The sequence below is a fragment of the Gorilla gorilla genome, chromosome 6 (assembly GCF_029281585.2).
Source record: "Gorilla gorilla gorilla isolate KB3781 chromosome 6, NHGRI_mGorGor1-v2.1_pri, whole genome shotgun sequence".
Classification (NCBI taxonomy): Eukaryota; Metazoa; Chordata; class Mammalia; order Primates; family Hominidae; genus Gorilla; species Gorilla gorilla.
The window spans coordinates 119,125,350-119,139,110 of NC_073230.2; the positions used below are offsets into that span (position 1 = coordinate 119,125,350).

Genomic DNA, 13,761 nt, shown 5'->3' on the forward strand with positions numbered 1-13,761 from the left:
CTGCTGTCATCGCTCTAAATCACATCACCTATCAAGTCTCTTTTTTTAAAGGTCATGAAAATATTAACTATTTTTTTATAATTTCAAGTTTTATTTTAGATTCAGGGAATACTAATGCAGGTTTGTTACATGGGTATATTACATGAAACTGAGGTTTGGAATATGAATAATCCAGTCACTCAGTTGGTGAGCATAGTACCCAATAGGTAGTTTTACAGCCCTTTCCCCACTCCCACTCTCCCCCTTCCAGTAGTCCCCAGTGTTTATTGTTCCCATCTTTATGTCCATGTGAACCCAATGTTTAGCTTCCACTTATAAGTGTGAACATGTGATATCTGGTTTTCTGTTACTGAGTTAATTCATTTAGAATAATGGCCTCCAGCTGCATCCATGCTGCTACAAAAGACATAATTTCATTCCTTTTATGGCTATTTAGTATTGCATGGTGTATGTATAACACACTTTCGATATCAAATCCATCATTGATGGGCACCTATGTTGATTTCATGTCTGTGCTACTGTAATTAGTGCTGCAATAAACACACGAGTGCACGTGTGCTTTTTTGGTGGAATGATTTATTTTCCTTCAGGTATACACCCAGTAATGAGATTGCTCGGTCAAATGGTGGTTCTGCTTTTAGTTCTTTGAGAAATTTCCAAAACTGCATACCACAGTGACTGAACTGATTTATATTCCCATCAACAGGATATGAGCATTCCCTTTTCTCTGCAGCCTCACCAGCCTCTGTTATTTTTTTTGTCTTTTTAATAACAGCCATTCTGGCTGAAGTAAGATGGAATCTCATTGTGGTTTTAATTTGCATATCTCTGATAATTACTGATGTTGAACATTTTTTCATGTTTGTTGGCTGCTTGTATGTCTTTCAAAAAGTGTCTGTTCATGTCCTTTGCCCACTTTTTAATGGGATTATTTATTGTTTTACTATTTGAGTTGTTTAAGTTCCTTATAGATTCTGGATATTAGAACTTTGTTGGGTGCAGTTTTTGAATATTTTCTCCCACCGTGTAGGTTGTTTACTCTGTTGATAGCTTCTTTTGCTGTGCAGAAGCTCTTTGGTTTAATTAGGTCCCAATTGTCTATTTTCCTTTCTGTTGCAATTGCTTTTGAGGACTTACTCATAACTTCCTTGCTAAGGCCTATGTCCAGAATGGCGTTTCCTAAGTTTTCTTCTAAGGTTTTTATAGTTTGAGGTCTTACACTCAGATCTTTAATTCACCTTGAGTTACTTTTTGTATACAGTGAGAGGTAGGGGCCCAGTTTCATTCTTCACATACAGTTAGCCAGCTATCCCAGCACCATCTATTAAACAGGGAGTCCTTTAGCCATTGTTTATTTTTGTCAACTCTGTTGAAGATCAGGTGGCTGTAAGTGTGTGACTTTACTTCTGGGTCCTCTATTCTGTTCCATTGGTCTATGTGTCTGTTTTTGTGCCAGTACTCTGCTGTTTTGGTTACTACAGCCTTACAGTAAAGTCTGAAGTTGCATCATATGATGCCCTCAGCTTTGTTCATTTTGCTTAGGATTGCTTTGGCTATTTGGGATCTTTTCTGGTCTCACATGAATTTTAGAATAATGTTTTCAAATTCTTTAAAAAATTATGGTGGTAGTTTGATAGCTATATATTTGAATATGTACGTTGCATTGGGCAGTATGACATTTTAATATTAATTGTTCTAATCCATGAGCATGGAATATTTTTCCATTTGTTTGTGTCATCGATGATTTCAGCAGTGTTGTGCAGTTTTTCTAGTAAAGGTGTTTTACCTCCTTTGTTATATGTATCCTGGGCAGTGTGTGTGTATGTATTGTAAACGGAATTGCATTCTTGATTTTGCCCTTAGCTTGAATATTCTTGCTGTGTAGAAGTGCTACTAGTTTTTTGTATGGTGAATTTGTATCCTGAAACATTGCTGAAGTCATTAATCAATCTTAGGAGCCTTTTGGTGGTGTCTTTGGAGTTTTCTAGGTAAAAAATCATATCATCAGACAAGCGAGATCATTAATTTGAGCTCTTGTTTTCCTATTTGGATGAGTTTTATTTCTTTCTTTTGCCTGATTGTGTTGGCTAGGACTTCCTATTTAGTTTACTAGTCTATTTGACCCTCTTCCCTTAATTTACTCTGCATATTCAAGTTGTTAATTTTTCAAGAATATAGCTCTGATTATTTCACCGTCTTGCTCAAAAACTTTATTTTATTGTTCCCAGAGTAGAAAAACTGATTGGAATCAGAGAATTCAATAATTTAAGATGCATTTACCTTCACAAAGAGTTCCCACTGATTTGCTTTAGGCCCTCTTGGTTCTAATCAAACTGCATTCAACATTTCATTATAATATTTTAGTTAAGATGCTGAATACAAGGAACAGAAACCTGTGCAAGCTAATTAAAATAAAGGAAAGTCTGTTGAAAAGACACAAGATCTTTAAATAGAACTAAATAATTACATCCTATGAAACCTGGAGATGAGTCTTGGGAACCCATCAAAGATTGAAGCAATTTCTCAAAGCTTTTTTTGCTTCTCAGTAGCAAATGCATCAAATATAGCTTCCACTGTCCCGATTTCAGGTGATATTTCTAGGATCTCTACCATCCTACTGCTGGAACTTTGTTTCTTAGTTCTCAGATTTAAAAGGCAGACTCTGATTGGCAGCTGGGCATCTAATAGAATGATTCCAGGTAGGCTGTATGTCCAAAGAAGGAGTCACAAGCTGGCCGAGCAATCAAAACTTGTCAATTTGAGAACATACACTATGTCTCCTGCTTTGGGGCCATTGTTTACATTGCGCCTTCTACCTGTAATTGTACCATTTCTTATTCCTCTTCTTTCCAAATACTCACATTATTCATTCTTTAAGCCCCCACACAAATGCAATATCCACCCTGAAGTTTTTCCTGATTGTTCAACTGAAAGTAATCTCTCCCTCCTGCCATGGCTCTTTCTCTGCATCTCTGCTACAGCAAGTCTTATCTCCCAAGTTAAGCTAAAAGCAGAAGCTAGAGTATCCCCTACAATGCTCAGGTCAGTACGTGTAACACAATACAGCTTGGTAAGTGTTTGCTAAATGGCAAATAGCATTCAGAAGGAAAATTAAAAGCAAAAGTACTTCTAAACCTTAAACTGAAATGTTTTTTTTTTTCAGAAAGTATGCCATGTATTGCCATAAGTATTCCCACAAAAAGGAAAAACGATGGACATTAATCTCAGTTACACGAGAGAGAGAGAGAGAGAGAGATGACATTTATGCCCCAGGTGGGAAACTCGCATGATAAATTTACTTTTACTTTTAAGAAGAAAAACAAGAACAGATTTAAAAATCCAATCATTTAATAAGAATTTACTGTAGAACTTAGAGGACTATTTCCATATGTTAAAACCTCACTTGTAGTAATAACATTCTTTGTTTCCTAGCAACAAAACTATTTTCTGTTAACCACGCAATTACCCTCCCCTAAACAGGACAACTGTTGAACTCTGCTGGATTGCTAATCAGTCTATTACCTTCTGCAGAGAAAGGCAATATGAACTCCAGGTCACAAGATAAGATATACAAGTATATTGCAATTTCTTAGTTTCTGCTAGTCTTTCGAGCTCTAAATTGCACAAATTTATTGTTCAGATTATCTAAGGCAAAAGTCTGTTTGCTAGGTAGGGACTGTGATCTATCATTAAGCAAAGGCTATGGAGCTACTGAAGTATGTCTGCACCAAACTATTAAAATTCATTAAAACATTAGCATAATAACCTTTACTATACTTGAAAGTGGGAACAGAAAATTTATGTTTACTTCAAGACAGTTGCTCTGTTCCTCCATAGTGTACAGTTGATACGTATGCTAGAGTTTGTTGGAATAGTCTGTTAGCTTTTGGGATGAACAGTTCAACATGACTTGGTCTCTGCGACATTCATTTAGCTCATTTTGGCATTCTTTCTTGAAATCTTACTCCTCATCTAGGGCCCTGTCTGGTTTATTAGAGTAGCTTATATTTCTCACATACTTTGCATAAAACTTTTGAACTGTAAACAATGAATTGTATTTGTAATCTCTATACTTAAGGACTTTAACTGTGAGGCATCTCCTACATGATTCTTAGATAAAGAAAGATAAGTAGTCTTTCAGTGTTTCATTCATTTATTTCTAGTAACCTCTCTATTCCTTGAGATTCCCAATAAATTGCATATTATTGTCTCTCACAATAATTTTGCTGGACATTTATGTTTCCGTGTCCAAAGTGGAGTCTTCTTTAGCAGAATTATATCAGGCGTTTGTGTTTTGCCTAGCCAACATTTCACCAGGGGATCCTTTTAATTGGATTTGTCCTAGGCTTGGTGAATGAAATTGCAATGAAAGTTTTTCTTTGACTTTTTTTCCTAAGCAAGTGTTTTGATTATAGTTAATGATGTCACCAAGGGGTGACATTAGCCCCATAAATAAACCCCCACCAGTCTCTCCAAAGTTCCCTTCTCCAAAATAAGCATGTATTATAAGTACAAATGACAAGTTTGCTATGCAAACACAGCTTCTGAAAACATCCCCTAGTGCTACCCTTTTCCCAACTTAATTATTATCATTATGTCCCTTATACATATGCATTATCTTCTAATACAGCTTTCTATGGGCTGTTTTCTTTGTAGAACAGGAAGAAGCAGCATTTTATCTGAGTTCATGCCTATCTTTAGCACCTACCAGTGAAACACACATAAACCATATACTCAATAGCTGTGTGTTGAAGAAAACTATTTTTGGAGAGGTTCAAGTTTACCTTTTGGCTGACAAATTTTGTGTATGAAGTGATGTGTGTGTGTGCGTGTCTGTGTGTGTGTGTGTGTGTGTGTTGTCAATCTGACCATTGGAGTAAATGTAATTCAGCATAACAATTTAAAAACTTTTCATTTAAAATAATGATAAAATCTATTATTTTCCCTAAGTTTAGTTTACATAGATATTGGTCAGATGTAGCATCTTTTGCATTTTTAATATGCAACGGTACCAGTGAATATTTAAGAGAGATAAAAAGTTATTTTATGCTTCAAGATTAATTATGTTACTGTGTGGCTGGCGACTTCATGTTCTTAGTCCTTTAATTTTTCCTGTTGGGTAATGATACAAACCTAAATGAAAGCAAAATAGAACTTTGAGATCTTAGAAATTTACAAATTCTCTTGTGTTTGGCTGACCCATTTGTTTTATGTATAATGTTTCTGGATTTGCTGCCTATAATGACCTCTACTTGCTCCTTCTTTTATGAGGAATAATTTAGCCCTCCCATATGTATACCTTAAGGTCCTGTTTAAAGAACACCTACTTTAAAAGCCTTTCTTATTTCTTTCTCTTCACCTTCACTTGTCTTACGCTGACCAAACTGTGATAGCAAAGACAGATATTGTACTGGAGTTGTTTTAGATATCTATCTCATTACACCAGAAGCTTGTTAGCATGAATGACTTAGTTTTATTTTCTTGGTATTCTTAAAGACTCAACTAATATCTAGACAACAGAAAGAACTCAGTAACTGTGTGTTATAGGTATATCACTTGATGTAAGTGTATTTTCAAAGGCTGAGTTAATAATATATGTCTATACATAACAAATATGCATACATGATACCAATGATCTTTTTAAATGCCACTTTAGAAATACTATGACAGTAAGTGTCAATGGTGGATTGCTAGCTCAGGAATGATTTCTGATTTATAAATAAAACCATTCAACCTTGTCATTGCAAGGTAATTAATGTAAATTTCATTTGCATATTCTTGGCTTCTTTTTTTTTTAATTCTTTAATCTTGTAATCACTCCTAGTAATACTCTGAAAAGGTGACCTTAGGAGGCGATTAACATATTTGTTTAAAATAATGGAATAATTGCTTGTTTAATAGCGTAGTGTTTCGACAAGTAAACAATTGATTAACCTAGAAAGAATGCTTCTCAAGCTGAAAAAATTAGTGTACAATGCTAATATATGTCATCTTTTAAAAGAACAAATAATAAATCTATTAAAATATTAAAGGAATCTCAGATTTGGTAGAAATGGACAGACTTGGCCGGGCGTGGTGGCTCATGCCTCTAATCCTAGCACTTTGGGAGGCCGAGGCAGGTGGATTGCTTGAGCTCACGAGTTCCAGACCAGTTTGGGCAACACGTGAAACCCCGTCTCTACTAAAATACAAAAGAAATTAGCCAGGCGTGGTGGCGTGTGCTTGTAGTCCAAGCTACTCGGGAGGCTGAGGCAAGAGAATGGCGTGAACCCGGGAGGCGGAGCTTGCAGTGAGCCGAGATTGCGCCACTGCACTCCAGCCTGGGTGACAGAGCGAGACTCTGTCTCAAAAAATAAAAAATAAAAAAAGAAGGAAAAAAGAAACGGACAGACTTCTAATAGTTGACTTCAATAAAGCATTGTTTTACCATCTTTTGTTTTCTTAGATTTTTTGCTTTGTTTTATTCCTTGATTTGTGTATCTCTTCTGTCTGAAAATTCTCACTTATACCTTAAGCTCAGCCCTGTGCTTTACCAATGTCTTTTACTACAGTACTTCCTGTTTCCACAGATTCTACAATCACTCTTCCATCCTTTCCCTCTTTGTCATTTCTTCTTGTTCTAGTTCTTACAAAGTTGTTATTTTCACTTCCTATGAAGCTTTTCATTTTTCTGGCATCCTCCATGTCACTTATCACATGTTTTTCTACTTTCTGCTGTCACATACTCTTCATTGTAACTGGCAATCTTTTTCCTCTATTTTGTGCCACTGTCCAATTCTTTTTTTTTTTATATATATATACTTTAAGTTCTAGGGTACATGGGCACATTGTGCAGGTTAGTTACATATGTATACATGTGCCATGCTGGTGCGCTGCACCCACTAACTCCTCATCTAGCATTAGGTATATCTCCCAGTCTATCCCTCCCCCCCGCCCCCCACCCCACAACAGTCCCCAGAGTGTGCTATTCCCCTTCCTGTGTCCACGTGATCTCATTGTTCAATTCCCACCTATGAGTGAGAATATGCGGTGTTTGGTTTTTTGTTCTTGCGATAGTTTACTGAGAATGATGATTTCCAATTTCATCCATGTCCCTACAAAGGACATGAACTCATCATTTTTTATGGCTGCATAGTATTCCATGGTGTATATGTGCTACATTTTCTTAATCCAGTCTATCATTGTTGGACATTTGGGTTGTTTCCAAGTCTTTGCTATTGTGAATAATGCCGCAATAAACATACGTGTGCATGTGTCTTTATAGCAGCAAAATCACAAGCATTCTTATACACCAATAACAGACAAACAGTGAGCCAAACCATGAGTGAACTCCCATTCACAATTGCTTCAAAGAGAATAAAATACCTAGGAATCCAACTTACAAGGGATGTGAAGGACCTCTTCAAGGAGAACTACAAACCACTGCTCAAGGAAATAAAAGAGGATACAAACAAATGGAAGAACATTCCATGCTCATGGGTAGGAGGAATCAATATGGTGAAAATGGCCATACTGCCCAAGGTAATTTACAGATTCAATGCCATCCCCATCAAGCTACCAATTACTTTCTTCACAGAATTGGAAAAAAACTAAAGTTCATATGGAACCAAAAAAGAGCCCGCATCGCCAAGTCAATCCTAAGCCAAAAGAACAAAGCTGGAGGCATCACGCTACCTGACTTCAAACTATACTACAAGGCTACAGTAACCAAAACAGCATGGTACTGGTACCAAAACAGAGATATAGATCAATGGAACAGAACAGAGCCCTCAGAAATAATGCCGCATATCTACAACTATCTGATCTTTGACAAACCTGAGAAAAACAAGCAATGGGGAAAGGATTCCCTATTTAATAAATGGTGCTGGGAAAACTGGCTAGCCATATGTAGAAAGCTGAAACTGGACCCCTTCCTTACACCTTATACAAAAATCAATTCAAGATGGATTAAAGACTTAAACGTTAGGCCTAAAACCATAAAAACCCTAGAAGAAAACCTAGGCATTACCATTCAGGACATAGGCATGGGCAAGGACTTCATGTCTAAAACACCAAAAGCAATGGCCACTGTCCAATTCTTCTGAGCCTATTCCTTCTCATACTCAAGAAGCCTGGTTCTTTTTAAAGAAGGAGAATTCCGGCCGGGCGCGGTGGCTCAGGCCTGTAATCCCAGCACTCTGGAAGGCCGAGGCGGGCAGATCACAAGGTCAGGAGTTGGAGTCCAGCCAGGCCAACATGGTGAAACCCCATCTCTACTAAAAATACAAAGAAAAAAATCAGCCGGGCATGGTGGCGCGCGCCTGTAATCCCAGTTACTCCAGAGGCTGAGAATCCCTTGAACCCAGGAGGTGGAGGTTGCAGTGAGCCGAGATTGCACCATTGCACTCCAGCCTGGGAGACAAACCGAGTCTCCGTTGGGGTGGGGGTAGGGGATAGTAAGAAGGAGAGTTCCAATTCAGTTTATCACTCTAACTCAGATTCTCTCTCTTTGAGTGGCCACATATAATTGCACCTGTTAATGCCATAAGAAGAGATGTCTTTGCATAGGGATCTTTCATATATTTCACAGACTGGAGTTTTTTTCTCCATTTCTAATAAAAACTCGGTTAATAACCTTAAGAAAATTAATCTAGAATGGTATATATTCTATCTTCAATTACTCCCCATCCTATCTCAATTATTTTTATTTTAATTCACAGAATATAATAATCCTAAGAAGTTGTATAATGGTTTTCTATTTATTTCAATGAAATTATGCTAGTCAACACTAAATTATTTAAAATATGCTGAACCTTTTTTATTCACAATTTATCGGCCTTTATGCAAATTAAAAATGTGGGCACTACAAACACTGGTAGTCAGGTATCCTCTTGAGTGCCCAAAGTGAAACCACTTAATACTTCTCAAAGAGCTATAAAATGACAATAATTTTTCTAAGAAATAGCTTATTTTAATAGAATATTTTCTCTTTGCCAAAGCATTATTCTAAAAAAAATTTAATGTATTAACTGAGTAGGTCCTCCCTACAATGCTATCAGGTATAGATTATATTTAATCCTGTTTTTCACAGATGAGAAAATTGAAACAGAGAGAGCCTGAGTAACAACCAACCCAAAGTCATCCTAGATCCAGGCAGCTTGCAGTCAGGAACTACACGTAGGAGATGCCTAGAAGCATGCCTAGCCACCAACATAGTCTGTAGAGGTTGGCAGATATTCTTTGTTCAATGAATACTTATTAAAATGAGTAGATGCAGTAAGTGAATGAAGTTCAGAATATAGGCAACTGTAAAGAGGTAGGATTCGTTGGTTTAGATTTCCTCAGTAGCTTAGGCATGCTTTGTGAGAATTTGTTTATAGAAATAATATAGGAAGCATCACATATAACTTAAATCATCTTTTCTTAATGAATTAAAAATAGAATCATCATTCAGCCCAGCTATCCCATTATTCAGTATATACACAAAGGAAAATAAATCATTCTACCAAAAAGACATCTGTACTCACTTGTTGACTTCAGCACTATTCACAACAGCAAAGACATGGAGTCAACTTAGGTGCCAACAGCAGTGGATTGAATTAAAAAAAAAAATATGGTACATATACATATGGAATACTACACAGCCACAAAAAAATTACATCATGTCCTTTGCAGCAACATGGATGCAGCTGCAGGCCACTATCCTGAGTAAATTACCACAGAAACAGAAAACCAAATACCACATGTTCTCACTTATAAGTGGGACCTAACCACTGGGTACAGACATAAAGATGGGAACAATAGACACTGGAGACTACAAAAGTGGGGAGGAAGGAAGGGGGCAAGGGTTGGACAACTACCTATCGGGTACTATGTTCATTATTTGGGTGACAATTTCAATTGAAGCCCAAACCTCAGCATGATGCAATATATTCATGTAACAAACCTGCATGTCCTCTGAATCTAAACCTTTTACAAAACTGATTAATCATCCAATGTAAGTAGTATGTAAGTTTGAGTCATATACCAATTTCATGAAAATGTTATCAATAAAATTGCAATCTTACATTGATTATAAAGTTAAATGTTAATTACATATACATGTATTTATGCAAAAAAAGGTTTTCTACCTTAGTATTTGTTAGAGTAAAATTATTTGAGAAAATAAATGACAAAGATTTCTGATTTTAATTATGCATTGTTACTTCTTTTGGACTTCATCCAATCCAGTGGATATCCAATGCTAGTTCTTTGCACACATTACATAATTTTATTCCCCAAACCACCCTTTGGATTATTATTGTCATTAGGAGAAATGTTCACAACATTAAATATCATGCATAGCTAGAGCATGGACTATTCAGAATGCAACCCAGCCATGAAGGGGCTGGGTTCTGAAGGGCACTTGCTGAGTCTAGTCCTGCCTTTTTCATTGATAGGTAGGGCAAATTCTGGGCAGGGCATTCTAGAGGAGCACTCAGGTGACCAGGTTTTTGGGGTGAGGCACTTAGAGGATTCAGAGCAATAATTATTTACCAACTGCTATCCCTTATGAAATAATTTTAATGTGTTTGTGCAATTAGCTGTCATTAGTTGCACAGCTGTTAAATAATCTTCTCTAAATTTCCATTAATTTTAATGGGAAAAAATTATGATGCATTTCACTCTGACCAAAGACACTCAAATAACTTTCAAAGACAGAAAAAAAATGAACAATCAAAAACAAGCCAATATCACATAAGCTTATCATGTTGACCAAAGGAAGAAGAGAAGTGTCAATAGCAGGTGGAGGTAGGTGGATAAAAGTACTAAAGACTCATACTGGGGAAGGAAATAAAGAAAGGAAAATCCAAATGACTGACTTTCAAACATTTTGGGAGGTACATGATTATTGTGCACTCAAATTGCACTTAAAAATGGTTATAACACAAAGGGAAAATACCCGTAGCACACACGTAAAGATACTAAACCTGAGATCACTTGGAAATTCGTGAAACTAGGGCATGCTCACAACAGACTGAAATGTCATAAAAGTACCTACTTCTTCATACCTCTCACCTGGTATAAGAATACAAAGCAAGCATACTAACACAGTTTATAACTGAAAATTGTTTTGTATGATAATCTCTGACCAAAAGCTGATGTCTTGAATAAATTGGTAAACTTCTGTCTCTTTGCCTGAAACTGAAGTGTTAACATTTTTCTTCATAGAGAGTATTCATTTAGTAAATTGTGGGACAGAAAAATGATTATGCTGAGATAAAGTAGTTGATATGGTTTGACTCTGTGTCCCCACCCAAATCTCACCTTGAATTGTAATAATCCCCCGGTGTCAAGGGTAGGTAGAGATAATTGAATCATGGGGGCGGTTTCCCCCATGGTGCTCTCGAGATAGTGAGTGAGTTCTCACTACATTTGATAGTTTTATAAGGGAGTTCCCCCTTCGCTCTTGCTAGGCACTCATTCTCTCTCACCCTGTGAAGAGGCATCTTCCAACATGATCATGAGTTTCCTGAGGCCTCCCCAGCCATGCAGAACTGTGAGTCAATTAAACCTCTTTTTTAAATAAATTACCCAGTCTTGGGTATTTCCTTATAGCAATGTGAGTACAGATTAACACAGTAGTCATCTGAAAAGTGGTACAACTTTTTAAGTGTCATTATGCCTTTTAAATATTTGAGGATTTAGCAACAAATAGAGCCATATGGGGCATACAGCTGAGTATTAGACTTGGTCATTCCTATTTCCCATTGAGGCAAATAAGAACAGTGAGAGGTTAATTAACCAAACCTCAGTAATAAAACTAGTAAGATATAGAGTCAGAACTTCAAACCAATTCTGTCTGATTTCAAAGCCTGTGCTGTAAATAGTTTTGCTATGCATAAAGAGTTTTCCTGTTTATGTCTGTTGCCAATATTTGAGTGATAAAAAATAATTATAGAGTTTTCTATTTAATAAATGGGTAAGCAAGTTATCAGATTTGCAAAGCTCTGTTTTATGTGCAGGTAAAGTTAGTAGATAGTGTCTGGCGACCAGAAGAATACTAAGATGACCCTTGTGACAATATTTCTCCTGCCAATACTCTCTTGCTAGCAATTAAAACTCTACTATGTAATAGTCTTCTACCAGTTCATAAACTTGACTTGGTTTAGAAATTGTCCACAATGTAATATACTCTGGGATAAATAGTAAAGGAAGTTTCTATCATACATAAACATCACATTTGAATTAACTAACCAGTTTCTTTCCAATGTAATGCCATTGGGAGAATGTTGAAGTATGAGTCAGAAGACCTGAGTTTTTGTTCTACCTTGGTCATTTACTAACTGATTGGTATTGGTTATGTCACTTAACCTTTCCAAACCATATTTCTTTATGTAATGCAGGTAACAACACCTTTACTACAGAACATTCCATGTGACCATGCAGGCGACAGTATTCTTAAAGCTATATGCCCCATCAACAGGTAACCTTTCAATTTTGTCATGTGAGAGTGCCATAGAATCATATTCTACAGAGGAAAACTTTATTTTAAATACTGAAATAAGGAGAGGCAGGCAAGGTCCTTAGGTACTTAGTATCAGAGAAGGGAGCTAAAAAATTGTGAAAAAGAGCTAAAAGGAAGGGAGAAATAAAGCAAACTTTACTTATTTTACAATTTTGTTTATAGATGGCCATGAGATTTAGTGTACAAGAAAACAGAAGTAAAGCTGACTAACTAAATGAAAAATAAAATGTAAGTTCTTTTTCACAGGCTGTCTAGAGTCCATTCTTTTGTGTTTCTTATCTTGGAAATGTGGATTTATTTAAAGTCGAAATCATTCTTGCATACTGTTTACAAAAATAAATCATTTCTAAGACTAAGTTAGTTGCCAGATAGAACAAATAAAGAGGGAAAAGAAAGGAAGAAGGAAGAAGCAAAGAGGGAGGGCAGGGAGGAAACAAATTTAAATATGAATATGAAAAATGCAACTACTTGTAGAGAGTTCCTGCTGTGGACATTGGCTTTAAACTTCCCCTGCCACATTATTCCTCTTGTGTTATGGGATTTTATTTGCCAGCACACATCCTGAATGTTGAGCCATTTAGAAATCATCCATTCATAGCTTGGAAAGCAAATAAGGTCAGAACATTTTCAGAGTACAAATAAATTATGACTACCACCTTCCTGACCATCGTCATCTCTGCTGAACTGCTGAATGAATTTAAACTAATCTCTGTCAGTTTTAACCCATAGCAGATATGACCCTGAGACTTTTCTTCAATAAAAGTCAGTCGCAGCAAAATAACTTTGCTTCATTAGTAAACAGCCATAACTTCAGCAATATCTAGCTGTTAGTTAATAAGCAATGACTTTTCCTGGAGGTACCCGGAGCACAAATCATAAAAAATTGCAACCATTGCCATTTAGTTTCATTTCAACATATAACTAAAGTTAATGCTAGTTTCAGAAAAACATATAACTTACTAATATATCTATCACTGTGCTATATTTACTATAGTCAGTGCTTTTACTTTTATTTTAATATCATAAATATCTTTTAAACTTGAGAAACAATGACAATATTTCTAAATATTACAAAATGTTAAAAATACTTGCAATGTAAACTCATGATTCTAGTGAAAAATGAGAATATTTTATTCACTGTTGTACATCCCATATGTTATTGTAAAGTAACTTATCCGTCAACCATAACTTTAAATGTGTTCGAGTATTTATATCTGTCAACTCTACCACTACTTTTTTCTTCTCTAATTTCATTGAAAAAAGCTTACAGATAT

General features: G+C 36.1%; 1 long non-coding RNA gene across 1 annotated transcript in view; it reads left to right on the plus strand.

The window, feature by feature from the left end:
* The first annotated feature begins 3,457 nt into the window (after positions 1-3,457).
* Positions 3,458-13,761, plus strand: part of LOC109027710 (uncharacterized) — an 81,513-nt gene continuing 71,209 nt past the window's right edge. Inside the window, exons 1-3 of the long non-coding RNA XR_002006735.3 lie at positions 3,458-3,574; positions 11,436-11,518; positions 12,366-12,445. This is a non-coding gene — a long non-coding RNA (uncharacterized lncRNA). The remainder of the gene's footprint in view (positions 3,575-11,435; positions 11,519-12,365; positions 12,446-13,761) is intronic.